We start from the raw sequence: 10,159 nt of genomic DNA, 5'->3' as shown, positions 1-10,159 counted from the left end.
CATGTACACAACACCACATTCATGACATGTACACGACACCACATGTACACAACGCCACTTGCATGACATGTACACAACACCACCTGCACACATCAGCACATGTACAACATGTACATTGCACTACATATACAACATGTACATAACACCATATGCACACAACACCGCATATCCATCATGCGCACAGTATAATATGCACACAACACCACATATACAATATGTACATAACATTTTCTATACCCAACACTACATATGAAATATGCACACAACACCAATGAAAGGGGTGTCACAGAGTTCCTGCGCTCTCCTTCGCTGCTGCTAAACGCGTGACCTAACCTGGGTTCACGTTGCTCACAGCCACCTACCAACGACCCTCTGCCGCATCAATGGAGCAAGGGGACTCTCCAGAAGATGGAGATCCAGCATCAGACAACCAACAAGAACATGAAGATACAACAAATGCATTTGCATCCCTCATCTCCGCCATGGGACCTCCAAAAAACAGGCCATCATTAACCAAGTTTGTAAAGAAATTGGACAATATTCTTGAGATATCTCTCCCACCGACCCTTCCTCAACGAGCAGCGTTGTCCCTTGCAGAACGTGGTCTGGTTGGCCAGTTCACAGGTTTATGGCCCTCACCCAAATCTGTTCATAAATGGGTAGAAAGAAACTAGACATCATCAATTAATGGGAAAATCTCCATAAGGTTTTGTGGAAGAGGGTATTATACCTTCCACTTTGAAACCAAAGAAGATCGTGATTTAATCTTCAGGAACATACCATACTTCATGGACATGAGAGGACTATATTTGAACCGATGGACCCCTGATTTTGACCCTGAAATGGATGTACCAAGTGTTGTGCCAGTATGGGTTAGACTACCACATCTTCCTCTTCATTGTTGGGGAGATGAATCAGTAAAAGCAATTGGGAATGCTGTGGGGAAATACATTGATAGATGTGAACCAAAGGAGAACATGCATGCGTGCGCCAGGATCTGTGTAGAAGTGGATTTAGGGAAAGGCCTCTCGGAAGCAATAAAGATCAAAGTCGACCAATGGACGCATATACAACAGCTGGACTATGAAAAAATCCCCTTCAAGTGCAAGGTATGTCATGAATACGGTCATTTTGCAAATAGATGTCCAAAAAAGAAAGAAAATGAAAATGCAGAAGAACCCGAAAACAAATGGGAGCAAGTCAAGCGGAAGAAATCATCCAACAAACAGACTCTTCCTTCCTCATCACAACCACAAGCATCCACTGAACCTTCCCCATCCTCACCCAATGCTGAAATCCCCTCATCCCTTATAAACCCCAACCCTTTTGGTCCCTTGGAAGAGCCCTCAGATCCTCCCTCTCCCCACTCCTCCCCTCATCCACCTAGCTCCCCTATCATGCCTTCAATCCCTATAAACCTCTGCACTCCTCCTCCCCCATCAGTGGATCGAATATTAACTAGAAACCAATCCAAGGAGTCCCTCCAAACTTTTGAACACCAAAAAAAATCAGGAAGAAAATCCAACAGGGAGCTGAGAGATGAAGCGACAGCTAAGGAGATGGCACTAGGCATGCAGCAACCCATGGACTCCTTCTTTGGGAAAAGCTCTGGGAATAATGAGAAAAACCAAAACCAGCATAGAGGGAAAGGTCCCTCATCTCACCAAACAAACAAGTAATGATCGTGGTCTCCTGGAATTGTCGTGGACTGGGAACACCCTTCAAAGTGAATGCAGCAAGAGATATTTTAGCAAAAGAAACCCCAGATATATTCATGCTCCAGGAGACCAAAACAAGCAGCCAAGAATCATAAAATATGATAAAAATAAATAAAAAAACTATGAAGGAACAATAGTACAAGCCATAGGGGCCTCAGGAGGAATTTGTACACTATGGAAGAAAGGAAAATGGGAAATGATTCAGCAAAAAAAGGAGCAACATTGGATCCGAACAAATTTAAAGGAAAAAAACACCAAGGAGCAATACAACTTTATCAACATATATGCCCCAAACCACTACAGGGAAAAAGAACAATGTTGGAGCACAGTGCAAGAAACTCTAAATGAAACACAAAATAGAAAAGTGATCTTGGGAGGGGACCTCAACTTGGTACTAAATATTGAGGAGAAATTTGGAGGATCCTACCATGTAGATCCATCTAGGGAGGCTCTTGAAACAATTATGGAACAGAACAAGTTATTGGATATCCCACCAAGCAATGGGAAGTACACGTGGAATAACAAAAGGGTGGGAAAAAGCAACATAAAAGAGAGACTGGACCGTATATTGGTTCAAGAAAACATCATCTCAAGTTTTAACTCAGCAAAATAAAAAATTATCCACACCACGACATCTGATCACAAACCGGTGGCAATCATTTTGGGAAAAATGGATAACCAAGGGCCTCTACCTTTTAAATACTGCCCAATTTGGGACAGCAATGAAGAATTCAGAAAACTAATTTTAGAAGTGTGGGCACAGAAGGTCACAGGTTCGCCTCACTTTGTGTGGGAAACCAAATTAAAAAATTTGAGAAAAGAAGTGAAAACTTGGGCAAGGGAAAATGAAAAGAAAAACAAAAAAAGAAGAGCTGAGCTGATTAAAAAAATGGATAGCTTACAAGAGGCAAAGGAAAATAAAGAGGAGGATAAACAAGACTATTTACAAGAAAAGGAACTTTTTTGGGAAATATACAGAGAAAATAGAAAAGAAGAAGAAGAGATGAGATTAAAGTCAAGAAGTCTTTGGCTGAATGCAGGGGACAAAAACACAACATTTTTCCACAACTCCATGCAAATAAGAAGAGCAAGAAACCAAATTGACAAAATCCAAGTGGATGGACAAGAAATTAAGGGAGCGGAGGAACTAAAAAAAGCGCACATAATCACTTTAAAAACCTCCTAACAACAAATGAAGAAACAACAGACCATGATAATTTCTTACAACGCACCCCAAAAAAGATAAGAGATGGATAGAATGTAGAAATAATGAAAGAAATCTCAGAAGAAGAAGTAAAGATAGCAATATGGAGCCTCCACCCAGATAAGGCACCAGGCCCAGATGGATTCACAATAGCCTTTTATAGGCAGCGCTGGAAAATAAAAAAAAATATCTTCAAAAAAAAGGGAAGCAACACAAAGTCTTCATATCTGGCATTAATACCAAACGAATCCAATCCATCCACTTTCAGTAGATTCCGACCAATCTCTCTATGCAACTCTTCCTACAAGATAGTAACAAAGATCATAGCAAATAGAATAAAGAAAGTTCTTCCGGAAATAATATCGGAAAACCAAGGAGGCTTTGTCCCAAGCAGGCAGATCATTGATAATGTTATTGTCGTCCAGGAAGCCATTCACTCAAGCATTTAGAGAAAAGAAAAAGGAATTATTATAAAACTGGACATGGCTAATGCTTTTGATAGAGTCAGCCTACCATACCTCATGGTTGTTCTAAAGAAATTTGGATTCTCCAAAGAAATTATAGAGGTCATCCAGGCATGCATTATGGACCCATGGATAGCGCCACTTATAAACAGAAGACCAAGTGATTTCTTTCAAAGCTCAAGAGGATTGAGACAGGGATGCCCTCTATCTCCTTTCCTTTATATCATAATGGCAGATACTCTAAGTAGAGCACTGGAAAAAAAACAGGAGAGAAAGAACCATAACGGGACTGCAAATCTCAAAAGGAATCAAAAGCATTAACCACTCTTTGTTTGCTGATGACACTCTCTTGTTGGGAGGTGCTTCAAGCATAATTGCTCGAAGATTTAAAAAAGTCTTGGAAAACTTCTTGCAGGTCTCCGACGGTCTCTTAAACAACACTAAGTGTAGAATTTATGGTTGGAATACCTCTCCCAGAACCATGCAAAGAATCTCATAGATTCTTGAGATCCCGATTCAAGAAAGATGGACCCACTTCTTTTATCTCGGACTGCCCATCTCAAAAGAGAATCTGAAAATAGAGTTATGGAATAAACAAATTGAAAAAATGAAAGAGAAAATCCAAAAGTGGGGAATGATGTGGTTGAACATGGCAGGCAGGATAATTCTAATTAAAGCTTTACTCATGGCGCTCCCAATATATCAATATGCTACAATTTTGGCACCGGCAAGTGCACACAAGCAAATGGAATTAATAGTAAGAGGCTTCCTCTGGCAGGGAGGGAAGCAAGAGAATAAAAAGTTTAGTTTGGTAAAATGGGAGCAAGTAACTTTGCCATATGAAAAAGGAGGCTTATCTATAAGACTGCCTGGCCTGATGAACGCTGCCTTAGGAATTAAAATCATATGGAGAATGATAACAGGTAAGGAGAGTTGGTGGAAAAAAACTCTAGCTGCAAAATATATGAACCACCCCATAACAAATTTACTGGTTGAAAACATTCCAATAAGACCATGCACGCAAGTCTGGAAGCTTGTAAAGAAAATGATACCGTCAATCAGCAAACACATCTCTAAAATACCAAGCAATGGCAAAAATGTCTTGATATGGGAGGATAGAATAATGGGGAAGGAGCCACTAAACCTCCTCTCGGGCCATGAAGACATTCAAAATTGGATGAATGATAGAGGACTGAAAACTCTACACTCCATCTCTAGCTAGGAAAATCAAAATTGGCAAGAATGGCACATCTCAAGAATCCCCCCAAATCTGAAAGGTCAATGGGATAGCCTTCGGCAGCACCTCAAAGGAGCAGCACCAACAAGCATTGAGGAAGAAGACACCTTTGTATGGGACCCGAGTGGAGGAAGTTACACAGTACTACAAGAACAACAAAATCAACAAGATTGGGCACCATGGAAGTCAATATGGAAAATTGAAAGCCTCCCTAAAATCAAAATCTTCATATGGACCCTGCTAAAATGGAAAATTCTCACCACCGAAAATCTAAAAAAAAAGGTTTCTCTGGTCCATCCAGGTGTCCGATGTGCCTAAAGGAAGAAGAGACTATTCAGCATCTCTTTCTGGACTGCACGGTAACAAAAGAGTGTTGGAAACAACTATCAAGTCCTCTGGAAATCAATCTAAATTTCTCCAAAACCTTTTTGGATTTCTTTCTAGAATGGAAAAAGACATACCCTACTCGACAAAGAAAAAGGCAATGATTAAAAGGTTTTGGGACTGCCTCCCAGCAGTTCTCTGCTGGCAAATTTGGCTCTCAAGGAACAAGAGCATTTTTAAAGACCAGGCACCAAAAATGGGGAGAATATTATAAAAAACATGGGGCCTCACATCTGAATTCCTAAATATGAATGGCACTACAACAATCGATAACAATCTCCTACAACAAGAAGAAAGGGATTGGATCAGTAAGGCAACAATAAAAAACAACGGGAATAAAAATCTCAGGAACACACCTACAGTTCAGAAATGGAAGATCAGATTAAATGAAGAAGAATTTACAACCTGGAAAGGAAATCAAAACATATTTTGCTTGTTCTTTGATGGGGCATCTAAAAACAACCCAGGGAAAGCAGGTGCTGGAGGAACTATAATCGATCCCTGGGGGAAAACGCTGGTCTCCTATGAATGGGGACTGGGGGAAACTACAAACAACAAAGCAGAGGCATACAGTTTGCTATTGGGCTCACAGATAATAAAAAAAAGAGCCATTAAAGACCCAATAATATTGGGTGACTCAGCTATCATTATTGAAGCAATGGCCAGCAACAAAAAACCCACAAATGCAGCCATGAACAAGATCTTTAAACGAATAAGGAACAACCTGGACAGTGCAGGCAAAGTCACATTTAAGCATATATTAAGAGAGCATAACAAAACAACAGACCATTATGCTAATAAGGCAATTCTCAGAATGGAAGGAAATATTAGAGAAAATGAGGATTTGTATCACAATTCAATCCCTTAGTTATATCAAATCAGTTATCATGGAAAAAAAACACATTCCTCAAAAAAATCCAGAAGATCAACAAAAAGATCATTCAAAGGACAACTACAAATCAGTTCAGAGATATTTCAGCAGCCCACTCTACAAGGAAATCACGTGATTCACACCAAAAAATCCTGAGAGTATCCATTTATGATTTCAACCCAAAGATCAAGGAAGATAAGCATCTCATTCACTGGCATGATGGCACGAATTATTTTTTCATGACAGCCACTCTCGTGGCCTCCCTTCTTTAAATCACAAGCTCACCCCTTCATTACTCAAATGTAGCCCAGTCAAAGAGAAATCTAAAGTCTCTGTTTCGCATTCCTCTCATCGACCTCATGAAACCTCTGCCTCGTTCTCTCCTCATTTGCTCAAAAGTATGAGTCTCTCCCTCATTAAATCTCATCCAACTAGCCATTGCGAAGAGCCTTCCTCCTTAAGCGTATACACTGGAGATACTTCACTGTGTGTAAAGGATCTAGAGAAGCGTTCATCATATGTCAGTCATTCCCAGTATCCTCCCTCTTCCATTCACAAGATTCCCTCTCCCTCACTCAACTGCATTTCTACTAATGAGAGCTTTATAGCCTCTATTTCCCATCTGTCTCATCGACTACCCAGATCCTCAGTATCACCCCCTAAAAACCAGAAATCAACCTTCCCAAGTCTAACAACCATGCCATAATCAAACCAACTCACATTCATTGGTCATAATACATAATGTTACACTCAAGTACATATCAGTTGTCTCAACACATATGTGTTAGTATGACCATCTTAAAACAAGATCATTTATTCATGCAATCTTACAGACACATACTCATATCATGTAATTAATCATACATTCAAACAAACTATAAACGTATCAAGTAAGATAAATCAAATAGACAATATAATAGACACCAAACACTCAAACACCAAATAGACAACATAATCAAACAGTCAAGGAACAAATATACAACATAACTAAACTCATACTTTAATGTATCTTAGGGGAGGCTATCTTATCTGCACAATCAAGGTAGATTAGCATGATATCACTTCACAACATATCAACTCAACCATAAATAAGGTCATGATATCCATAATATGAACTAGCTAACATGTTCACATCATAAACTCATAAATAATTTTCATTCATGCATAACAATCACATATGCACTGTCAGTCTAGATTAGTATGACATAATATCACAATGTATTAACTCATACCTGAATGTCATAACCATGATCATCAACAAAGGTCAATTCAAATTAGCACAAAACATAATAACATCAAGACCTTAGCTTCAATGACCATAATCATCAGGCATACAAACACAATTCGTATAACAACATGTTACTATCCTTCATGAGTAACCGACGCATGTACATATGATCACATTGATTAACTAACATCTATCATACATGTAACCACAATAGTAATAGAATGACAAACATGTATATAACCCTAATGCATATAACAATCCATTAACTAACATACCTGCATGCCAAACATACAATACCTGTATGGCGATATGCTCTTACCCCAAAAGCTAGTGTTGCAACCTCACTCTAATGATTTGCATCTCCTACTTCACCTCAATCAACACATCAACATCGTAACATACCAACAACATCATGATGACCTGAAATGCCTATAACGACCTCATGAATGACGACCATGCCCATAATAATGCATGCATAACAACATATAGACACTGACATGCATAACAAATGCACATACAACCAACATGCATTCATGACTAACACATCCCAACAACAACACCATCAACTTCCACATGGTGATACAACGATAAGAATGACCACCACTATGCATACACAACAAACACATAGTCCACAAACATAAATAACACATGAAACTGACATGCATGCATGACAAACACATTTTGTCCATCTAGTCCAAGGGTTGAACCATGCTCCAATACCACTTTGTGGTATCATATATCACACAAAGAGAACAAAACACTAGACACCAACCCAAAGAGAATGAAACCTACTCTGATACCACTCTGTAACACCCCCTCCCACATCTACCCAAGCAACTGACCAACCGGGATAAACATGTGACGAGAGGTTACTATGATATGATTTGACTTCCCTATGTGTTAGTTAAGGGAGTGAAACCAACGGAACACATCACACATACCTTCCACATCAACAACATAACTCCCAGGAGCCATCCCAACCACTCAGGTAACCAACCGCTGAGACCAAATGAAGTTTTAGTGCATCAAACCCCTGGACGCTCCCTTGATATGGACAAAGGTGCATCTGGGAGGCTCCAGAAGCTCCCATAGCAAGGGAAAGGGAGCTTTTGGGGACTTTTTCCCCAGTGTTGTGCCTGCGACTATGGGATTTGTGCCACTTTTTCAGGCCCAGAGCCCAAGTCATTGCCCAAAACTCAATGACACTTTTAGAAATGAATTTACACAATGGAACAAAGATACATTTGCAAAAATATCAACAAGGACTAGACTGGACCCCTACTAGCCATGACAGGCATTTTGTCAAACATGTCACAAACATGAAAGTTACAGGTCTTAACAACAGAACTGAGCATAGGGGTCTCATACTTATCTGAGATTCGCTATGAGGCATTGTTTCCTTATCACATTAGCTACATTATCATCTATTAGGTCATAGGTTCATTGTTCATTCAATTACAAGTAAAAACATGATGAGAGCCATACATAGCCATTATCATAATACATGTTCATAACCAACATAATAACAACAAAAATACCAAGGAAACAACAACCATATAATCCACATATAAACCAATATAATACTCATGAATTAAAAAGGAGAAATAACCTCATATTAATTATGTAAAGGCCAACTAGGTTTGGGACTTCCACGAACCACTTGACCATAGATTGGCTGAACCAAATCTTTCTTTCAGCCAATCACCCCCATGCCATATTCTAAGCATGAATGTGGGACTTAAAACCAAACTCAACCAGGGCTTCCCGAGGCTACACCACCTCACCCTCATTGATAGAATCAGGCTTTACCGCAATCCATCTCAGATCACTAGGCCATAAAATAAGCATGGATGCCATCAGATTTCTCCACCTACACCGTGAGGAATTTTCCTGTCTCCTAGTCTCTAGGCTTTACTACAATCCATAGTTTGATCCAAGGATCACTAGGCCATACCCGAGACACTAGCCTATGGGATTTACCACAATTCACACCGAATCACTAGGCCCTAATTGAGACTCCACCCTCTAGGATTTACTGTATATCCCGCCATTCACCGGCAAGGATTCCTAAGCCTAATAAAGGGAAACCACCTCTAAGCTTTATTGTATATCTTGCCATTAACTGGTTGAGGATTCCTAGGCCCACTGAGACACACAATACCTGCCCTTACCGCAACCCACAGTCCGGTTTAGGGGTCACTAGGTTAGTGGATTTACGGCAATCCACAGTCTGGTTCAGGGATCACTAGGCCACATGTTATTTCTTTCAAAGATCCACCTCACTTAGCTTCGAATCCATTTGACAATCCAGCTCAACCAAAACATTAGAATCCCATCACACCATGGCTATCTAGAAATGGAAAGGCTAGGCTGAAAACATTGTCACACCTGGAAAAACCCATGCCATGATAGCAAAGAACCACATGCAATACCATGCATGCCAAATCTAGCAAGGAATTCACACATGCAAATTGATACCTACAAAGAATCATGTTGTAGCTGCTTGATCTTACTCTTCCTTGCTTGCTCCTTCCTTCCTTTTGCCTTCTTTGCTTTTCTTGATCCAATGCCAAAGTGCTCTAAGAAAACTCTAAGTGTCCAAGAGTGAGAGAGAGAGAATAATGAGAGAGCTCCAAAATTGACCTGACCAAATGTTACATTAACCAAGCCTTCCCACTGATCCTCATAAGCCTTTTTACCAATGAGGCCTCTATTTTCTTCAATTTCCATTATTTTCCTTCATTTTCCTCCTCACATGCTTCATTTTCTCCTAATTTCCACTATTTTCATAATTAAATGTGCCAAAAATGCCATTTTGCCTTTCCAAAGCATTTGCCAATTTACTTAGCCATAATAAACCGAAATGAACACCCACTAGGATGTTTTGCCCACCATTTAGCTTGGAATACGTGTCCCATGACCATGGTATTATATATTTTTCCTTTATTAACTTTTTACATGGATTTCTAACTAGGGATGTTACATAAAAAAATCATGTTTACCATGTCTCGCTGAGTTGTTTTCATTTTTTTCACGGGTAATAGTTAAATGAT

This window comes from Pinus tabuliformis, chromosome J, assembly GCF_031772625.1.
Source record: "Pinus tabuliformis cultivar Carrire ecotype Pingquan chromosome J, CPIR1, whole genome shotgun sequence".
NCBI classification, from domain to species: domain Eukaryota; kingdom Viridiplantae; phylum Streptophyta; class Pinopsida; order Pinales; family Pinaceae; genus Pinus; species Pinus tabuliformis.
This window is presented reverse-complemented; position numbering follows the sequence as displayed.